The following is a 19,410-nucleotide window of genomic DNA, read 5'->3' as shown; positions in this document are numbered from 1 at the left end:
TTTTCCAGGACCCCCAATTTGACATGCATTAGTCTTTGATTGATTGAAATATTTATTAACAGTTTGCAGAATTACAGTACATTTCCAGCACAACTCAATACAAAGACTGTTAACTGTGAGTGGACGACCCAATAAAGCATTACACTTGTTTACAAGAGGGTCCACCTTGTTCAATTCATCAAAACATTTAGAGACGTACAAATATAATATAATATTGAATGGGGGTCTATGGACCCCCATTCAATAATGGCATTTATATCTGGGACCCCCAATTTATATTGTAAAACCAATGTTAATTTAACTCTGGGAGTGTACAAATGGAATGGGTCCTTTTGGTTCCATTTGTACACTCAGAGTTACAGACCCATAAGGGTCCATTTGGTTCCAAACTATCATTTAGCTGGGGACCCCCTGGAACTCCCTCGTGTCGAGCTAAACTACAAATAGGGTTGTCTGAAAGCCTTGGCTTTGCTTACAGTCCAAAGCAAGGTTCTATGAAATTGTCTGATGTAGAATAGCCCCCTTACCCCTTAAATGAGTAGGCTAATTAAAGTAATATGTGAAAGAAGGTTTGTTAGAGCAATAATCTATCATATCAATTTAAATATATACACTACTGAATTCTGAAAGAATTGGTCAGGAATGGCTTTAATATGATTTAAGGGTCGGCGACCGTAGATCGCATTTACTATGAAAACCTGCATCTCCCGTCCGTTAGTTAGTCACCCCATGCCTCCATATATGGTCATGCCTCGTGACATCACACCTCCATATACGGTCACGCCTTGTGACATAACGCCTCGTGACATGTCACTCCTCCATATATGGCCATCTCCATATATGAAGATCCCGACACTGACCTCATCTAACCCTGGATAACCATACATCACCTAGATCTGCATATATGGAGCCGGCCAGCAACTCTACATCTGACCTCAAGCCCTTAGATCTCCATATATGGAGCTAACCTGTTCTGACATTCCATATGTTGATCCGCCCCCTCCCATCCTTCCTGTTCTGACATTCCATATGTCAATCTGACCTCATCAAACCCTGTACACTCCAAGACACGTTCCATGTATGGCCAGTACAGAATTAATTCCATATGTTGATCTGCCCCCCCCTCATGCCAAACGCTCGCCCAGCAGTTTGCCGTCACCCAGGCGGATGCGTGCTTCTCGCCCTCAGGACGTCTTACTGGTAGTAATAAAGTGTAGTGTAAATCTAATAAGCAAAAACTATCACTATACAGACATAGTGAATGATCAACTTCTCTGTGTTGAGGTATTATAAATATCTATGTTTCACCCAAAAAGAACTATAGAATAAATGTATACTGTATGCATGCTCAAATGGTGATCTTTTCTTTGCAGTAGTCGTGGCATTAAAAATATATATATTCCCTTAAAGTTAATGTCCTGTGTGTATTTGATACAATTATTGACGTGTAGCCTATATTTGATGCTGTGATGCCAAGTGTTCATCCAGTCATTTTAATAAAATATCATGCACTGTAGCTGCGATGCTATGAGAGCCAGGGTACTATTATTTGTGGTGTGTCAGTTCCTCACAGTGTGCAAGGCCAGATTTCTCTCAACCTTCAATTCAAACTCGTCCCATACAGCCAGACTACAAAAGCACTTTCCTGGCGCTCAGGAGCTCACGGCAGTGAATTGTGGATATTTCTAATCAGTCTGCTGTCAGTCTAAGTGTCAGGTAAACACAAGCGTTAGGAAAAACCATAAACCTTTCAGCCATGTCTGTCTTATTCCAGCAGTTCTCTTACTACTCTATAGTGTATACACTGGTTCTTAAGCTTATGTATGATTCATGATGACTATCTTTTATGTATTTGATGTATTACCATGTTTGTTCTTGCTTACTGTAAATCGCTTGAAGTTGAACGGAAAGTCAAGTATCCTTATACCAAATACCAATGCCAAATCTGACATTCTGGAGGAAAGTGGCCTACACAAGACACTAATTACCAGAACACTTGTCTTCAGATTCCTCCTCTGAATTTTAAGATTAATTTATATTTCATCACACAACTGTAGTATACCGTAGGGACTATTCAGTTTCACTCAATTCAATTCAATTCAAAGGAGCTTTAAGTATACAGTTGGAGGGTGTACAGCATTTTGTAAACAGAGCTATGTCACATTGCATCGTTATAAAGCTCACTCACTGCAGCTCTAGACAGGGAAAATCTGATTCTATTGACTGACCTGAGGGACCTGTTAAGATTCTAGAACAATTACCCAGTGGGTGTGAGGCAGCAATGCAGACCCCGGAACAGCCACACTGGTTTGCCTTCATGCACTCAAATTCAACAGTTGTGCAAACAATGCTTGGTTGGATGTGTCAGTCAATGTTCACATGATAGGCCTTTGTGTAGTTTTTTGGGGGGGTCAAAATGAGAGAATGTTATATGGTCTCAAAGAGCACTTGCGGGTGGCTTCAATTCGAAACTAGCCCCAGTAAAAAGTCAAAGTCCCCCCTTTACTGTACTTATTATTTCTAACCGTTTATAAGATGTTTTTGCATGGTATTGTATATATTTGTATGTCATTAAATGTTCAAATTAATTGAATATGAAGGACCCCAATGGAAACAACTACAAGCCATAGTGCTTTCTAAATTTTCTAATCAATCACTCAATTATGTCATGTTGTATATTAAGGTTTTATCTATGTAACTTGTCTCCGTTAGACATTCAGTGCAATGCCTCATGTTGTGCTGCGCTATGAATACACAGGCAGTGTGTAGAAATGCTGTACTTACACAGGTGACCAAGTCTGAAATAAAGTAATCTTTTACTGTAATTGTGGCAATCATTTCATAGCAGTGATAACTGTGACAGTAATAAATGCAGCAGAGCAAAGTGAAAACTTAAATTAGTCAATCTCTTTGGGTAAGTTACACACTGCTTACTAAGACACTCCTTTCAAACCTTGGTGGCATTCTTTTCAATAAACTTTGGTATGGCAGCATTGGCAGGCTTAGTCCCCAAGGAAGATAACAATACATAATAACTTAAGTCCATAATGAAAAATATTATTCATGGGAAATCAATAAATAGGCCTAGGAAGAAATTGCATTGCTGTTTTATTCCATATATGAGTGATTTGAGATCATTCCAGTACATCTACAATTGAGCATAGTATTCAACAAACAATATTTATATAACAACCCATTGCAACAGTTTCATTGTAATCCAAAATAGGGATAATTTCCTTTCCGTAATGATATGATACAATGTGTCTATGATAGCCATGGAATTTCCCAACACAAATCCTTTGTGTATAGTTATGGCTCTGAAAGAATACCATTGGTTATTTATGTTTATTTGTCATAACTCATAAATATTTTTTTGTAATTCTCAAAGTTCTTTGGTGTGCATGTGATTTACAATAGCAGGCCTTGTCCTTTTATGTGTACTTTTTTAAGGCAGACTTTCTGTATGCCAATCTTGGTCTGGTGCCATTGTGGTTTGCCTCTGGGCAGAATGGCACCGCATGATTGACGATGCTGACAGAAGATTTGCACCAACAGACAATCTTGCAGTTCTATAACGTAGCTTCATAAGCTACTGTTTAAAACCAGATAATGTGTTTGGATTTGTATAACAGCTATTCTAAACATGGTGCCTTATCAGTGAGAGGAGTTTTGTCCCACAAAATCAGGACACTTATATGAAAAAGGGCATCTAATGGAATAATTGATCATTTCTGGGTCTTTTTTAGCTAGCTTGTGGATCTTAGAGTCTGAAACTGCCTACTTATGACATGATTAAAGAACAAGAGGACTCTTGTGGTATATTGTCCCAATAGAACACATACATGGTTCTAAATAGCTTTATTACTGTTCACAGAAAAGATTTACTGTCACTTTATGAAAAACAAAATACTCAGACCCAGACCACTGGGAAAGACTTGTCAATCCCAGTGCCTCAAAACTTCAGCAGATGAATGATCTTCAACGTGGGGTTTCTAAGTTGGCCAACACCACAATTCTCGCCCAAGAAGAATGCAAAAACAGCTTTGTCTCAAGCCTCCATTGTGCTCTCCAGAGGATTCGCATGGTTTCACTTAGCCAACGCTCATCTTAAAATGTCCCAGTTGCTGTATGGAATAAGAATAACACACAGCATAACTGTAATAAACTAACAATGGAAGCATGTGCTTGATATTGGAGTGTGTCTCCTCCGGCTTGTTTGATTCAGATGTGATATCTATCCTTCCTCTTATCAAATCATTAAGAGCGCTATTCTGCATCTGTCCTCAAATCATCTTCAAGACTGTAATCCAACTTTTCATACCAAACACTATGTTTGGAGTGCTGGAAAAAGCCTCTACTCCATTAATAACTAAGTCATTAAACCTGATCCAAAACAAAACTATATGAAATACATTGCTTAATCATTTCACCAAATTTGTTTATAACAATTTATGACTATATTAATATAAAAATAACAAATATAATTAAATAGGATTAAACTTGACTTAGGCCAATTTACATGACTCTTACTGTAAGTCACAAAACCATGTGACCATGTGACTTAGGCCAAAACATTGCCTATTTTGGCCTGAATCACTCTTGATACAGGACATTTTACTAAAAGGGGTGGGATCAGCATGTTCCTTTTCAATTAGACTAGAACATTTTACCAGAAGTGGCCATGCAGTGTCATGAGGAGCTGACTTAGGCCAAGATAGATATATCTATATATAGATATATCGCCCTTTATTTGACTTTTTAAATGGCTTTATGCAGCCGCATGATGCGTCTCAATTTGTAACCTATATCGGGCATTTCATCAAAAGAGAAAAGTTTTATGTAAACGATAAATAGCAGATCTACTTGTAGATTGGCTGTTTTTGAATTGTCTATTTTCTAACAGCTTTAATCAAATCAATGTTTTTCAAATTGATTAGAATTGATCTTGCACTTTTTGATAAAATATTAGTCAAAGTATTAATAATATAATTGTTGGGCTCGGACTCTCCAAAATCTGGCATCGGTCGGGCTCTAGTATGCAGTACTTGTCACCATCCCAAAACTTGTATTCAATCATTTTGTTCTCATGCATTTATAGGCCATTTTGTGCCGTATTAGATTTAGACAAGATATTCAACTATGGACAGTGGGCACTTTATGTACAGCTGTGTGCTCCATCAGCATAAACACTTCACAAACACTTACACACAAAGTAGGCCTATAGAGGTGAGTAAAACACTTCTCCAGCCCAGATAATTCTGAACCGTTTTCTTTCAGATTGTGTCAACTTCTGTTGAGTTACTGTGTTCACAATGCCATAAAATGAAGACTTTTGTGAAAGAGTGTTGAAATTTCTTTCTTTGTACAGTATATAGACACTGTTTCCTTCTACTTCTGTGATGTAAGTGAGCAAACTGTAAACATTACAAGGCATAATCTTACTGCGTTTGATGATTGTTTGGGGGTAAGGATACAGTACAATAACAACGCACATATTCATCAACCGTGAATGGAAACAGCGATTGAGATTTCCACGACCAAAATAATATGACTGGAATGGAAAGGTTAATTCAAACGTAATACAAATGATCATTCCAACTGGCAATTTCTCTGGCATGGATAATCAGCATCACACACTTTACCCTTCTAAAATAAGCATCACTTTACAGATACAATTGTAGTTGTCGCCTGTCTGCTAAAGCCACTGTCAGATGGGCCTTTCTAATTCTCTAATCAGTGGCGGGCAGGACTCCTATCACCGTCCCCATGCAGCGCTTCACTCAATACAGACATCCCCAAACACACACGGCCTGGTTTTGTCAAATGTTTTATTGAGTGTAGACATCTGGGCTACTGTAAAACATGCATTATCTGTAGAAGGGGGAGAGGAGCAGGTGGCATTGTCCCCGCTGTCAGCTGTGTCACTGCTGGCACCAGTGATGGAGATTAATGAAGTATCTGGAGAGTAATACGCTTCTTCAAATGCTGCTACATTTTGGAGTGGGTCTGATCCTGATCTTAAATAGCAAAGCTGTCAGGGTTTTAGTGAACCTGTGTTTTGGTAAAGGCACTGGAGTGGAGTGGTCGATTGGAGAGTGCAGCTAGAGCACAATACTAAAAACAAACGAGACAGTGGGTGACTTTGGCTGGGGTGACCTGACAGAGAGCAATCTACTGTAAATTACAAACAAAGACAATTGGCAGTACATTCCAGTATGCCCGCTGACAGGCCGCTCTCGCATCAATTCTTCTTCGGTGCATTTGGTGCATTGAATTTGTCTCCATCCTCAACAATATAGTTTCTTCCCTGTTGTCTGTACTTCCCCGCTGCCTGTAAGATGGCAAACATAATTCAAAATTAGAGCCATATTAAATGAATAAACAAATATAAATAAATAATTGAAAAGTGTAGTATTAATTCATGTAAACATTATATTCTCATAGTCATACATAAAGAAAACTGTCTCTCTTTCTCACACATACACCTGTGCGTGTGCGTGTGCGACACACACACACACACACACACACACACACACACACACACACACACACACACACACACACACACACACACACACACACACACACACACACACACACACACACACACACACACACACACACACACACACACACACACACACACACACACACACACACGTTCCTCAAGGTCTACATTCCCAATCCAAGGGGGTATGTTCATTTATTTTTTCGTCATTTCCATCTCAGTTAATTTAATTAGTAAAGTCTTTGATTCCGATCGCATCATAGTTCTCAAGGAAACTGTTTCTATATGCAAGATGTGATTTCTTTTTTCTCTCACAAAATTAAAAAAATAAATAATAATAATTGACTTGAAGTGCTAATATGGACAGGTTTATGCATTCTGGTTCTGCACAGCGCACATTAATTAGAAAAAAATCAATGCCCCTTTAAAGGCTCAGGAGACTATTTAATCCAAGCTCAATACCACCAGGAACACTGGTTGGAGAGAGAGAGACAGGGGAAAAAAATCAATGGCTATTTGTGGTTGCCGAGTATGTATTAAACCAGACACGTCTAACTGGTTCATTTGCACTTGAAAGCAGCCATCTGGAGGAGCATGCTTGGCTTAAGCAGATATGATTACTAATAATGTGATATCCCCATACACTGGTCCTATTCAGACAGCCTATTCCCACAACTGTCATTAAATAGCATGGGCCTTAATGCCACAGTGAGAAGCGCTCCATGTTCCTATGAGGCCCCAAAAGGGGAAAAGATTATAAAGAGAGCATGCAGTAAGGATCTAACACTCAGATCTCAACCTTGGATAACAATGATGCAACCTCCTGCCCCAGTATCACCCTGAATCCCCTCCACTCACCCCCCAACCCCCAGGGACCGACACATTTTACCCTCTGCTGCCAGCTTATGAAGAGAGGGGACAATGCATTGGCAATGAATTAAATATAAAAATAAATAATACCGTTTAGGAGGCTTAGATAGTTAAAAATGGTTTGAGTGTTGTCACAATATACTTCCATTTCAGATGTGTGCTTTCAATGGCATATTGTTGATCTGGTGTGGTGTGTAGCCTTCAGTGGATTTAAAATGTGAGTGGGAAGAAGTTGTCGACGGTGATATCATGTTCGTATGGCAGGGTCTGAAGACTGCTGATTAGTTACACATAGCAGGTCTGAGTCAATGCCAGTTGACTTCACGTGATTCAAAGCGTCAAAAGGTTTTTGGTTCTGCCAATTGAGGAAGTGAAACCTAATGAATTAATACATTGCAAAGTAAAAACTTTAAAGTCAAATTAATGCAATACCTGAAACGTTATCCCTGCAGGCAAAGGTGCATGGTAGTGTACTTGCAGCATGTATAACTGCCTTCACAAATTCACCATGAAATCAGTTATTATATTTGACAGGGCTGTGCATGTGTAAAGGCACAGACCATTTAAAAAGGTCTGAACTCTAAACAAACGTTGGCAGTTATATAAAAAAGATATGCAAGTCACATATCTGTACCACTCATCCATGAAACAGTCCTTATTTAAAGAATTTCACACTATATTGAACTTGTCTCTTTATATCACTGTCACATGCCCATGGTGGGGATTTGGCAACAAAGAGCGCTCAGCCAACAGCCCGCACTATAGATCTGCTAAATGTCTATAGAAGTGAAGACGAACTACCTCTGAGAGACCAGGCTGAGCTATGAGCAAGACCTACCATGAGCCAGTTAAGACACAATGTGATAAAGATATGCACAGCTGGAACACAATGGCAGTGTTTAGAGCCAGAATCAGTTGGCTTGTCAGTGTTGGTCCTGGAGTGTGTGCAGTAATTTCTTCCCCTGAGTAAAGGTGAAGAGTGGTTTGCAGTGGGAGCTGTGTGGTGACTGTCAGCTCCACTGATCACAGGAGACTTCCCCTCGTCTCCACTCGCACCCCGATGGCTCACCTTGACAGCGTTCTCGCTGCCTTCCTCTTTAAAATCCTGGAATTTCATTACTTCTGCCATAATGAAGCCCTTCTCAAAGTCCGTATGGATCTTCCCTGCAGCCTGTGGAGCCTTAGTTCCTTTCTGTCACAGGGAAGGGAAAGAGAGGACATGTAAGGCAAATGAATTGTTTTGGAGAAGATGGATTACAGCGAGCGAATGACAGTGTTTGATAGGGGGAACAGCGACGTGAGCATCACTAGGGGGTGTGCTGGGTCAGGGGTGTTCCTGACTCGGTCCTGATTTCTGGATAGCTCTCCACTCGGCTGTGCCCTGCCAGGGCAGCCTGGAGCCCGATAAGGACCCGGCACCTGCTATCAATGCTTTCTGATTCCCATTCCTTGGTGGTATTGATTTCTGTCCAAGCAATCTTGCCTCATTGTGGGTTTCTGCTCTGCTCTGCGATCATAACAGCAGAGCTAGTGTTGCAGTGAACAGCCAGTAGTGTATTGACCTCACTGCACCACACCTTACTTTGAAATGCCCAAAGTTTGGCGATGCTAAAATGTACACTCAATAACGTATTGTTGTGGTAGATAGGCCGGGTGCCATAAAGCACACAAAATACCAGAGAACAAGCTGTTTTTCATTACTTTAAATTGACTTGGAACGGAGGGTTATGATTCTATTTTTATTTTAATGTACAATTTAAATGTGCCCTCAGTCGCCATGGGTTGACAGTGAAAAATACAAAATGATTTCAGATGCCATTTCAAAGAGGACAAAATAACATTTTAACAGTGTCATAAATTCTTTGTAAATTCAATTCCATTTAGCACCAGAAGTCACAACTGGTGAGTGATAAAATGTGCAATTTATATGCATTGAAATAATGCTGGAGGGAAATGACAAATGACCCAAACAAGTGACACGGTCGCTCTGTATCATTATGACTCCTGCCTGTCGACCTGCTCCCTCTCTCTCTGCTCTGCAGCGCTGTGCTCAGGAACTGTTGAGCGGTTTTAATTATGTATATAATCAGGTTGGGGTCAACATATTTCATGCCAAAAGAATGATGTGTATTTAATGACTCCAATACATTACCATCCCCATGCAATCTCATTGACGGAGTGCTTGTGAGTTTAACTACCATTAATCAGCATCAAGGTTTGTCTATCTGGAGAAAAATAGATTAGGGGAGGGATTTTTTTTTAAATATGGTGCATTACAAGAGATCCACATTGTCCTAGTTAAGAACTATGCAGAGAAGGCTGATAGATAATGGTCACCTCGAAGCTGCCTAATAAAGCATGGTAAAGGACTTAGGACCACAACATTACCGAGTGTAGTTTTTACAATGCAAGATGTATTGGCTTAATATAGTTACTCACTGATGCTTACCTGACGAAATGCCTCTCACACACAATCAAGGCTAGCTGTAATCAGTTAAGTTGAGGAGGACAACCATGTTTGTAAGTAGAGCTTTTTAAGTGTGCCGGCACTTCCTTGCATATAGCAAGAACATTGCTCATGCTGGGACAAGTATGCCCCTAAAGACTATGATGCAACCTGAATAAAATGTAAAGTTTCCTAGCTGTAAAAAACAACAGCAGTGATCTCATCTTTTCTTCTCACACACTATTGTCTTTAAAAGTGATAGGCTTTTATAGTCCTCAAGGTCCCTACATAGGCAGATATTCCCTTTCATGAATGTGTCAGTGCATCTGTGAGTCGTTAGAATATATAAAATACATAAACTAAATATAAAATAAATTATAATCAATGTTTAGATTATTTGGATTTAGGTTGAAAATCAATACATTGATATATTACAATTATTGAGCAAAGTACAGATTTTAATTAATACATTGCTTTAAACTGTTGCTAATAAAGTATTTTATGCATCTATCTAATGGGATTCATAGTCAACTTTTGTCTTTTTCCTATACTACCTTGTTTTAGAGTGTAATTAATGCATTGATCTACAGTCAGTGTCCAGATCCTGTGTTAAACTATCAGCCATATAGTCTCCCACCACAGTTCCAGAGGTTACACAGCGTCAGTTCGGCAATGGGGTTCCTGCAAACTATTATTTACATTGATCTCTATAGTAAAATGACCTAAGTGATATAACTTAAGGTTTAAACTTTGTGATGAATGATTCACAAGCCAAGAGCCCGTACATTGGAACTATGCATTCCACACTGCTAAATTAGTAGAGATTCAGACAGTCTGTCCTAGAGATGAAATCCAACTAAGATGTAGTATGATGCAAGGGGGATGAAAATAAAGTTTTAATAGCTGACTGTGTGTACTTTAATTAACTGACGATATGGTCCGATCTCAGAAACTCTGAGCAACTATCGAGAATCAAGAGTGTTTATTATTTGTCACTGCTCATACAGCTACAAAGGTCCGCAGGACTGTGCTAACAGCAACAAGAACAGTAAAGGTCTCCAAACACCGGGCGCGAATCGGATGCGAATTCGGATTTTTAGCGGCGTTTCTCCATCGGTTTTCCAAAAAACGCGGCCGTTGTGCAACCACCTTAATACTGGATGTACAGTAATGGCAATAAAAGTAAAACATATTAAATAAATAAGTAATAATACTAATAATAATGTAATTAAAAGTTACAATCAAGATTAATCAGATCAATAAAAAGGCACACGATGAATCTCTCTGTGTGTGTGTGTGTGTGTGTGTGTGTGTGTGTGTGTGTGTGTGTGTGTGTGTGTGTGTGTGTGTGTGTGTGTGTGTGTGTGTGTGTGCGTGTGTGTGTGTTTTATGACAATAAATCTAACAGCTTCTATGTTTTCTTTTTGTCCTGTCGTTTTAATGTTGTCATGACGTTGATCTTCCAGGGAGTCAGAAAAAGAATGTAACAAGCCATTCATTCCAAACTGATATCACAACTAGAGTTCTCATTTTCTGCCCGAACCCGGCCCGGCCCGACCCGGCCCGACATTTTCGGGCCGGGCCGGGCCCAAAACACTATGCTAATTAGTCGGGCCGGGCCGAGCCTCGGGCTCTGTGATTTTCCGTGATTTTTTCTTTTTTCTTTCTCTTTCTCCTTTTTTCAAGAATGTTATTATAATAAAAATAGCAATTCTGTTATTTGTGTAATGTGTACGCTATACTGCCTACAAGTATGTATTTATTATAAAGAGGGCTTCACTTAATTGTGACAGGAGGAAGACGGAGGAGTGGAGGCAGGGGGCTTGGATTACTGACTGCGCACAGTGCGCAGGCATGAGCAGAGAGAAGTGAACGGTGGGGTGGTTGTTTATACCGCTGGCTGGCCTCTGGTTTGCGGCGCACCAAATGAGCTTCAGTTCATATGCTAAATGTTTTATAAATCAATCGGATTATCACACGATATCTGATTCAGCTATCGTGTGACTGCAACATGACGAAAACAGTTGCACAGTTGCACTGAGCCATCTCGTTAAACCCAGCTGGCTGCGATGAAATGAATAACCTAATCATTAGGCCAGCTAATCAACGTCATATAGTCACCAACCGTTCCATATAATTCTGTAGTGTATGATGACCACGCAATGTTACAGTCCACTGCAGGCTACAGGCTATTTGATTTACAAAATGATTAGTATTATAACCGCCGTCCCTCAGTGCGGCGGCGCTCCTCGTTATATGTGCCCGATTTAAAATAACAGATCTCTAAGCTGTCGAGACACGCCATGAGCGGGTGCGTGGATGGTTTGTAAACTTTGTAGGCTATGTTTGTTCTTTTGGACACCGAACGCAACGGGGACGATACTTGGGGTCTTGGACATAGCTGCTTCACTTCAGAGGAAACTAAGGGGAGCTACTCACCACCACTGGAAATGGAATCCATTAGAATGATATGGAAATGGTACATTAACAGTCTAACGTGAGCTACATAAATCCTTTATTTCGGCGATAAGTCCATTGGAACTCCTTTCTCACTCTCACACAGACACACACTGAACCACTGACGGCGCACGCCGCTGCGCTGGCCATGCATTAAAGTGGCGTTCTTTTTTTCCTTTTTTTTCCCCGGGCTTCATCGGGCTTCGGGCCTAACATTATGGAAATCTTTAGGGTCGGGCCGAGCTTCGGGCTGAACCAGTTAGGGCCGGGCCGTGCCGGGCTTCAAATTTCGGGCCCGATGAGAACTCTAATCACAACATAACGCTAGGCCTATATGAATAACACACATGGTGCAACTCAAACACCAAAAAGTTTCATGTGAATTTCTCATTCCTTCATTTCTTTCTTTCTTTCTTTATTTTCTTTTTCTGTCTACCTGAGACGTCCCTGTAGAACTCCTGCATGAACAATAGCAGCACGCCACGACAACATCTATATCGATGTAAATCCTGCGATCCTGTTGCACAAAGCCTTCATCGTGCGGGGCCGGGCTCAGTAAACTGAGACACACACAGGGAGGTGGAGCCCCTCGGTGGGGGCCCACAAACGGTCAAATGAAAAGCGACATCAATTTTGGCACAGACAGCCCGCCCGTCACACAGATTAGGCAGGCACAATGCACGGCCTCCTTATCTCCAGCGGCAGGAGGAGGTGCAGGCAGATCTGTGCAGGATGGAAACATTCTCATGGACGTAATGGGCTAAAATCAATTGTTGCCCTCCTCAATCAATGTACCCCCACTTTCACTGTTCAGCAGCTCACCAGTAATTGAAGTTATCCTTGGCCTGTAATGACTAGCTAAGGCACAACCATGACAAAGTTGAAAGTGTGTGATATCAGTGAGGGTGCCAGCAGGGTGGAACGCTGGCCATGTGCATGTGTGTACATGGTTCCATGTGCGTGTGTCTGACTGTATATACGTATGTGTGTGTGTGTGTGTGTGTGTACTGTGCAGGCAGTGTGTGGGGGGGTGCGCGTGTGTGTGTGTGTGTGTGTGTGTGTGTGCGCGTGCGTGCGTGCGTGCGTGCGTGCGTGCGTGCGTGCGTGCGTGCGTGCGTGCGTGCGTGCGCGCGAGAGAGAGTGTACGTATATGTGTGTGCACAAGCAGCGTCTGGTCCTTACTCGAATGGTCCATGCACAGACCTCATCTGGTCCAGCAGTGAAGAAGTATTCAAGCTGAAGAGTTGAGTAGCCTGTCTTAATGATCTTGGACAGGATACTGGTGGAAGGAGGAAGACACAGGTATAGGAAATTAAAGTTTACACGGAGAAATCCTAAATTAAAGTAAGATTTAAGCGGTGCTTTATCAGTAAGAATTATTCACAGTCTCAAGTTCAGTTCAGTGGCAGGGCCCCATTCATTCCAATATAAACTCATTAAATTAATAAGATGGGTCACTTCGTTTCGCATAGGACATTCAACTCTCCGATGAGTCCTTTTGATTAATTGGAAAGCTTACAGACTCATTTAGCACTTTTACGAATTCAACCCAACGCCTCGCTCTGTGCCTGGAGAGAGAGAAAAAAGATCTGCTGTCACAATTTCTTTCTCTCCATAGAGGTTTTCACAGGAGAACAATAAACCCAAAATGCCCAAGTTATAATTATACCTGCCAATGACAGATGACAGTTAAAAACTTAATTTAGAGGAAAACCCTTTGACTGAGTTGTTCCGTAAAGAGAGGGATCCTTTGCTTTATAATGGTAATTACTCTGCCATTTATTATTCTATCAGCACACGCAATTAAAGGAGTGCGTGGAGGACACGGTTGATAATAAAGTGCGGGGAGACTGAATGCTAATTAACCTCTGCGTCTTGTGCTCCATGCAGTACGTGTGACTCTCCTCTTCACTCGGGTCCTGTAGATGGCTCTCCATGCCGCCGTTGAAGGGGATGACCACGGCCCCGGGGTCGTGACAATCCACCCACTCCTTGATTTTCACCAACCTGGCAACACACACAGCAGCAGTCAGCCACACAGCGTTTTATAGAGAAACTTGACTGACACTGAAAGTGTGTTATCTCTGGGCTGATGCATATTCATGAAAACGGCGGAACATATGAATGTTTACCGCACCGTTAACAGGAGATTGCTTTTCAAAGGTTGGGAATTTTGTTTATGAAAAGTTTCACTTTCTCACTTGTGTTCTATTTAAGCTTTCCAACTAAGAATTGTTTAATGTGTTGTAATTATTACATGCATTTACAAACTATTAAAAATGGATATTCTGGGACACAGCTGGTTAGTGCGCAATCCACACATGGTCTAATGCAGTTGTTCCCAAACCTTTTAGCCTGTGACACAAAAGAGATTAGATTGCCCGGGACCCAAACTATTGAAAATAGCTGATCTACAAGCACACAACGCATTGCTTCGTGCCGCGTTGTGAGCTTGTAGATCAGCTAGTTTCACTACTTCTTAAACATTTGATTTCTAATTTATGGATTTTTCTTTGATTTCTTTACGAATTTTGTTATTAATTCTTGAAAATATTAGCTTTTTGGGGAATGTTTTTTGAAAATGTTTTGAAATAATAATAAACAACAAAATGTAGGAAACAAAAAATAAAGGGACCCATAAAAATGTGTCAGCGACCCAACCTTGGGTCCCGACCCAGTGTTTGGGAACCAGTGCTCTAATGCCTGACTGTGAGTCTCCGGTTCAACACCTGGCCAGGCCAGCCTAACCAATTGCTGCATGTCACTCCCCTACTCACTCGTTGTTTGGCGTCTCTCTCCACTGCAAATATCGATAAGCGCTAAAAATCCGGTATCGATAGTGCTCACGATTTCATCATTGTAGAGGTTACTCTGCACAGTAAATAGCCTCACCGATACCATAACAAACAATCAGGATATTATTTTTCTGGCAGCTAGTCTCCAGCCAGACAATTACCATGAGGCCAAAAGAAGTGCAAATAAAATTACACAATATGTGTAATTGTCCCACTTATAAATGTCTTTCCTTTAGCCCTTTGAGGGTTTTTTTCATTTCTTTTCTTTATTTTAAACTTTTTCCCCCTTCCAATCCAGCAGGACACCTGACATTGCAGACAAAGATTTCCTCACAGTTAATGGTAACTCTCAGTCAGAACAATATAAGGGGGTCAGGGCAATTATGAGATTAGCCCCACGCGCTTTCAGGCCGGGATTGGACCATTCTCAAAGAACAGCATCACACAAATCCATTTTCACACGGCAGGCCTGACAGAGCTCCCAGGCTGGATTGATTCTAAAGAGTCCCCGTCATTATCTGTAATCCTGGTTTCCTATTTAAAGTCCATAAGAAATCAAAGACTGGGAGGTACCTCAATACCACATCTCCTCCAATAACAATGTCACGGCTTCATCACCTACAACAGCACATCGCTACTTCTAGAAAATGATTGTCAATATACTATTAGACAGGGAAAGACTCTTTAGGCAAATGTAATTTTTACTTGTACAGGCCTGGGTGCCTCTTCCAGCACAAGCTTGAATTATAATACTATGGGGTAAACCAAGTGCTTCATAAGACAGAGTTTCTGTCTTTTCAGTAAACAACTATTAAGGATCATAATCTAAAATGTCCCACTCTGTTGGTCTTATATATGCAGAGCTAAGTTTTGACAGCTGCTGCCTGCAATACACTGCTTGCCAAATCTCATATCTCACAAAAGGACAAAAAATATATAATAATAAAAAACAGAGACAAATCTAATACATTTAGTCAAAACTGAAAACTTGAAAGCGAAGGAGATAACTGGCTCTCCAAGAGGGGAAAGGAATCCAATCTGAGATAATAACAGCTGTAGTTTGTCACTTTTAGGAGCATAGCTGTCTATTCGGTGGCATGTTATTTGCATTCCTCAGGTATCGCGTTCTCTACAGGCGGCTGAATAATGATTCACAAATCACTCTCCCCACACCAGTCAAGGGCTGTGATCCTGTGAATAGACCATTGTACCTGAGACTGTAATTGGTGAAGACTTGACAGAGCTGAGCCGAGCCAGCCAAGTAACAAAGAGGCTCTTGGTAGAAGGCTGAGGAATGATTTTAATAATGTGAAGGCGAGATGGAGAACGTGAGCAGTAAATGAGCATGGGGGTCTCCAGGTCCTTGCACTGAGTGACACGGGACCAGACAAACACCTTGCCAGAGGAACATGATACACCCCCTTCCCTCAACTCCGGAAACAAAGCACTGTCAATTAAGAGCTTTGATGCTCCGTCAACATGACTTCCAAAACCAATTCAGTTAGGCCTCACTACTGTCTAGTCATGCCACTTTGCAATTTGTATTTATACCTCTTCCAATTATGTGTATGAAATTGTGAGTGGGACTATAAAATTACATAAAATGTAAAACCTACTGCAGATGTATTTATTTATTCATTTTACATTGCAGCAATGCATGAATTCCTGAATAATGAATTGGAACCATTATTGAGCATGCTCCTCTTTGGGCATTAGAGGCTTGATGCCCCGGCCAGTGTCCCAACAAAAATCTGATCGAGACAAACTCATTTCCTTCTATGATGCCAGAAATCAAATATATTATTATTATTAAATTGTTTGTGTACACAGTAAAGTCTTCTATGTTAATTTGTGTGTATTTAGAGTTCAATTAATTAAATTATTAATACAAAAATAAATGTTACTGTGTATGTATTACTGTGGGTATAGTATGAACTTGAGCGAATATATTGCGTTTGTATACATTATGTAAGATTATCTGCATTATGAAATTACCTGACATTATTATATTCTAATTTATAGAGAAAAAAATATGTTTGCTTTATGTATCTTGCATTAAAAGGATATCCAAGTAACCAAAAATCCACACAGAAACGTATGCGTGTCTGTGTGCACGCACAGTCACGCACACGCGCGTCTTGTCACTCTGTCCCATGTCCCAGCATCAAGTGCCATCTCACACCACTCTGTTAATAGAAAGATTCAGCACTTTCTGGTCTACATATTCTTCTCTGAACAAATGATGCCTGAAATTTTTATTCTTTTTGTAATGGAATTCCAATGGCCTTTGCTGCAAATCTAGTGGAAATTTTTGCATATCAAGTGGGAAAAATTAAATGTTAACCACGTTTTAATGTGATTAAGGGTGACAGGGACATTATTTCTGCTAATCATTCACCAGCTTAAAAGGCTCAAACAAGACGAAGGAACAAGCCATGTTTGTGCTGCTTTTTTACTGGTCTCAATTCAGGGAGGAAAGAATATTTAAAAACTAATACAATTAGCCATTTCTTTTAAAGCATTATTATTATCTACACATTTAAGAGTAATTATTAAGCATATTCTAAAAAGTCATGAGTTGAAGCTATATGCATTAGTCTGTTTCAATCACTACTGAATCGGTTTATTTTACCACCAGAAAAATGGCTTTAGTGAGCAGCTTGTAAGATTTTACGCCTACAGCACTTATCATAAGTCCAATTAAAAGCACAATATATGGGGGAATAATGACAACCAATCAAAAACAAAAGGAGCTTCCACAACAGAGTGGGTTTGAATGGAGACGTCCCACAGGGCCCACCCTCTGGGGCTTGTCTATTTGTCTTTTTTGTGTGGGAATCCTGAAGGGGGAATAATTCCTGTGTTTCCGCATGCCTGGGGCTACCCTAGGCTTTTTCCTTTTTTTCTTTTTTTTACAGAGCTTTGATCTGCTTAAACGACTCCGGAGGAGGAAACAATGGGAGTTCCAGAAGTACAGGTGCAGATACCTGAGCCAATGACCTGAGCCTGCCACTGTCGTGTATTCATACAGGCAGGCTTTATCGTCGGTACTTAGCCAGGTAAGCCTGTAAAAGCTGTGGGACAAAACAGCCCAAGCGCCTCCACTCTGAGCACCTCCTTTCAGATGCAATTGAATGCTGACAGGCCCAAGGAGTAATCCACTACCAGCCTCACCCTCTCTCCCGAATTCATATACTGACCCGCCCACAGGTGGACAGTCAGGCAGCCAAAATAACCGTCTCAGCACCTGAACTGGGTTCTATCAGCCCTGTGTGATGGAGCCACTTCATATTATCTTGGCATCCACTGGCTGGCATTGCTAGGCACCAAGTCGTCAAGTACTAAACCTGTGGGGGGGTTACTCGTGTGTCCCTGTTAGTTGCTGTGGCATACAGCGTCCTGACCCCCTCCTCCTCTTACCTTCCTTCGGTGGAAGGAGACAGAAATGAGAGGTATGAGCTCATGGTGGCTTTTGAGGCTGGGAAGTCGGAGGCTCTGTGGGACGCTTTTCATCCTCCCAGTGGTGAGCTCCTGAGAGGACATGAGAGCAGACGCTGCATGCTCCCTGTGGCCACTGCATGCCGGATAGAGAGCACGCACGCACGCACGCACGCACGCACGCACGCACGCACGCGCGCACACGCGCACACACGCACGCACACACACACACACACACACACACACACACACACACACACACACACACACACACACACACACACACACACACACGGTTGGTTTTCCACATTTGGTTTTTAATTATAATTATTTCAAAACATTTCCCAAAAAAGGAACGATTTTCATGAATTAAAAACAAAATAAATAATGATTATTTATACTGAAGTAGGCCTAATTTCACGAAGAAATCAAAGAAAAATCTAAGAAATTCCACAAATTACAGAACAAATGTTTAAGAAGTAGTCATAATAGCCGATCTACAAGCTCACAACACGGCGCTAAGCGGCGCGTTGTGAGCTTGTAGACCAGCTATTTTCACTAGTTTGGGTCTCGAGCTAAAAGGTTTGGGAACCACTGCTCTAGACAGAGGCAGCACTATGCGCACACACACACACACACACACACACACACACACACACACACACACACACACACACACACACACACACACACACACACACACACACACACACACACACACACACACACACACACACACACACACACACACACACACACACACACACACACACACACACACACACACACACAAATGAACTAATGAATGAACTAATGAATGAACGAACGCACACACAGTCACACTGTCACACGCGCGAGCACAAAAACAGGCACACGCATTTGCTGACACCCACACA

General features: G+C 41.1%; 1 pseudogene across 1 annotated transcript in view; it reads right to left on the bottom strand.

Moving 5' to 3' along the window:
* Positions 1–6,241: 6,241 nt before the first annotated feature.
* Positions 6,242–19,410, bottom strand: part of LOC306934876 (obg-like ATPase 1) — a 51,384-nt pseudogene continuing 38,215 nt past the window's right edge. Inside the window, exons 8-11 of the transcript in view lie at positions 14,148–14,288; positions 13,464–13,560; positions 8,448–8,570; positions 6,242–6,331 (exon numbers count right to left, since the gene is read on the bottom strand). The product of the transcript in view is annotated as an obg-like ATPase 1 (transcript). The remainder of the gene's footprint in view (positions 6,332–8,447; positions 8,571–13,463; positions 13,561–14,147; positions 14,289–19,410) is intronic.

Source organism: Electrona antarctica (genome assembly GCF_951216825.1).
Source record: "Electrona antarctica genome assembly, chromosome: 13".
In the NCBI taxonomy this organism is placed as follows: Eukaryota; Metazoa; Chordata; class Actinopteri; order Myctophiformes; family Myctophidae; genus Electrona; species Electrona antarctica.
Note: the sequence above shows the minus strand (reverse complement) of the source record. Positions and strands in the feature narration are given on the sequence as shown.